General features: G+C 34.8%; 1 long non-coding RNA gene across 1 annotated transcript; it reads right to left on the reverse strand.

Moving 5' to 3' along the window:
• Nucleotides 1-537: 537 nt before the first annotated feature.
• Nucleotides 538-3437, reverse strand: LOC131006518 (uncharacterized). Its single transcript, XR_009095563.1, has 3 exons — nucleotides 3149-3437; nucleotides 1130-1193; nucleotides 538-593 (listed from the first exon to the last, which is right to left on the reverse strand). It is a non-coding gene; the product is annotated as an uncharacterized LOC131006518 (long non-coding RNA).
• Between the last annotated feature and the right edge of the window lie 313 nt (nucleotides 3438-3750).

Consider the following 3750-nt stretch of genomic DNA (forward strand, 5'->3'; position numbering starts at 1 on the left):
TAACGTATTTCACTAACCAGCCTTTTAATGGTTGCTTGATGTATGTTTATCTTTGGGTTTCCTGCCTTGGTTCTCTCGATGCTCTGTTTTCTCCGCCGGATCTTAATGCGGTTTCACCGGGGAAAAACTCCGTTATGCGGGTTCTTGTCGCAGCCCGAAAACCCAACACTAGTGATAGTGGGGTACGAGTATCGATACGACTATTTTTAAAAGAATAAATGATAAGAAGAATAGGTCAAACATCAAGCGGAAGCTCGCATTAAATCATGCTAAGGAAAATCATCATAAATGACCCCAAGGGTAAAATCGTCAACGTCGTTATAACTTTTTAATTATCAGGAATTTCAAGATCAAAAACAAAACGGGTATCGCTCATTTTTCGTAAGGAATCATAAAATGCAGAGTATCGCAGCAAAAAGCGAATCGATTATATGTATGAAGACATATAACCGTGAGTACATTGCTTAACTTCAAAAGAAAATCCAAGTATATCAATTATCAAGACTTTATCGTGAAAATGGAAATACGATAAAGTAAATACATCCTCCAACATTTCCCCGCCAGCACCAGACCAATCTCGCTCCTCGCTTAGTCTGCACATTTAGAAATACATGCAGGGCGTGAGTATATAATACTCAGTGGGCAAACGCCGAAAAACAAGAAAGGCGCTCTTAGAGCTATAAGTTTGAAGCTTGCCACATCTCAGCAATACACAGAAATGAGTTAGTATTAAATGAATCTGTGCATGCAGTTTTAATAATCAACATCATAAATAAACGATAGCGCTATCAAAGTACTCATCATGCATGTACCACATCTACAACTCATCATCATCAAAGGTACTGAGAAGTAGGCCTCCCTCTCAAGTACCGTGACCGGCCGATTCGCTCAACGACTCACAGTCACCTCAGTGTACACTAGCCCTGGCAGGATAGCTATCAACTGCCCAGGACCCGAATTCGTCTCATCTCATCAGTAGAGGGTAACATACAAGCTCAACATCAAAAATTGGCAAGTCAAACATTTCTCAACATCATTTATCTCAAATAATTTGATAAGCTCATAAATATCATCGTTAAATCATTTTAGAAAGCTCGGATAATATATGTATACTCAAAATATTGCCCACCTGAAGACCTTACTCAAAAACTCCCGTCAAAGCGGAGTTACTTACTTCCCTGCTCTGCTCGTGTCTTCAGGGATCATCGTCATCATCGAAGGTTCATGTCATAAAATGAATCTCGATTAGAACTCAACGACAAAAACTCATGCCTTAACTCATGCTCTATCTTATATTCTATCTCTTGATCGACTCTACATAAACTTCTTCACTCATTTCAAATCCTTAAGTCCAAGGATAGGTTTCAAGAAAATCATGGTTCTAAGTCTCGATTTATCTCTCATATAAGACTCGTCTAATCTCATTAAAACACTTAGGCAACATAAACACATAAGGCACATAAGAAAATACAATCAAACATCAACAAATCATGTTCTGTTTTCCCACTGACTCAACTTCAAAATTTAACACGTTCTGACTCCGACATCTTCTGGACTCCAGACTCATACCAAAAGAAAGGTATTTGAGTCTAGTTTCATTTAAAAAAGCGTAGAGTCAGAAACTCCAAGTGGTTTGGGAGATATGGCGTTTTTACCACGGTCTACCATATTCGGCAGTTTTGAGCAATCGGAAACATTGATTTTTTTAAAATAGTAAAAGTTGTCAAACTGAGCTCAAATTTGGTGGATATCTATACCATACAGTAAGGTGGATACCATAAAAATTTGGAAAGTTAGATCATACAGGAAGCTACTGAAATGAATGACTTTGTCCCCTGTTCTCTGAAATTCCCGGTAGAAATGTGCAGATTTGGTTTTTCATTTTATAAAAATAGTAAATCAAGTCCAAATGACTTGAAATTTTACCGGTATGCTCAAAACTCATATAGGGACATGCGGTAAAATTTTCAAATCCATTAGACATCGACAACCCGTCGATCACAGTAGGTCAGTAGCCTACGAAAAATCACCAAAACTCATCTCAAACTCTTAAATGCTCAATTCAACATTTCTTCAAAGAAAACCAATCAAAGTTCATTTTAAACACATATAACACTCAAAAACATTCAAAACATTTAAAATACTCATCATACTCAAATTAACTCTCCTCTTTTACATCTTAACTCAAATCTCAAGGAAAACGTTTCTACAAACGTATCAAGTCAATCCTCTTCTCAATTTCATGCTTAAAAACACTCAATCATTCAAAATGACCTCATACTTCATATAACTCATTTTATACACATCAATCCCCTATAATCATACCAACCAAACTTTAATAAAAACTCATATATTCACATAAACTCTCAACAAAAACATGACAACTTCACAAAATGGTCATAAAGCAAATTAGACCTCATTTTATCAATTATTGACTTCTCAAAATATGAAAACTCAAAAACTCTCATAAACTAACTCAAGCCAAAGTTTTACTTAGCTTACATTAGACTTAATCAAACATATTAAAGCACTAATATCATGCTCAAAAACATATATCTTAAGCTAAATCACTTAATAGACACATAGACAAGAAAGTCCTAATTTTTGCCAAACTAACTCTTTGAAATTTTATGAACTCACATGGATCTTTAATCTCATCATATATCTATTAATCTTAACCCATTTAACTCACATATAAACCATCAATTTACAAATTAGAGCATAGATACACATAACCCTAATTTTAGTAAACTAACTCATATTAAAATCATCATTTGACATCAAATACTCAATTTACTCCATCAATCATCATCACATACATCTCATGAACTCCTCTTCATCATCAATTCATCACTTTAACTCATTGACTCAAAAGTTCCCCTTTTTGGGTAAACTAACTTCCATCAAAGTTTCACATCTCAAGACACATATTTCACAACATATATCAAACATCAATACACATCACATAACTCTCATTTTTCACCCCAAATCAAGAAAAGGAAAAGAAAATTTTTTGAAGGGGTGGAGACCCCTTTTTTTTCGAAAATTTAGGAAAATAGGGAGGGGTGATTTTCTTGCTTCATCTTTCAAGAATACACTCACACAACATCCTTCAAGCAAGAATTTTAAAAAAAACATTGCCACTTACCCAAGTTCTCACCAAAATTCTCACTTTCTCACTCTACTTTGGAGCTTCTTCTTCAAGGATTTTCTTGATTATAAGTGGATAGAATAGGTTTATGGAGGATATTAGAGTGATTTGAAGTGTTTGGTAATATTTTAGGAAGCTTCGAAGGTTTCCATCAATGGAGGAAAATGGTGGAATTGATAAATGGAGAAGATGAGTGTGTGTTGGGAGAAAGTGTGTGTGAGGGAGAGAGGTGAGTTGGCCGAAAATTGTAAGTGAGGGAGAGAGAGGTTTGGCTTTGCAAGATTTGAATTGATCTTGCATATCTTTAAAGAAGATTTCAAATCTTAGAGAATATTTGCAATTAATGGATGATCTCTCTCTCTCTAATCTCTCTCTAATCTCTACACTCTCCATAATATACTCTCAATCTCTACTCTCTCCATCTCTATACTTAGTCATTTAAGGCATATAACATATGGTAGAGAAATTAAAATAAAGTGTGAGAAGGGTGATTAAATAAAAATCACAATAACTATGGAAATGTCACTCATTAATAAAGTACCATAGTATAATTATTCACGTGACCAAAAATAATAATTATAGCACTAATATTAGTGCAC

The sequence above is a fragment of the Salvia miltiorrhiza genome, chromosome 1, assembly GCF_028751815.1.
Source record: "Salvia miltiorrhiza cultivar Shanhuang (shh) chromosome 1, IMPLAD_Smil_shh, whole genome shotgun sequence".
Taxonomy (NCBI): domain Eukaryota; kingdom Viridiplantae; phylum Streptophyta; class Magnoliopsida; order Lamiales; family Lamiaceae; genus Salvia; species Salvia miltiorrhiza.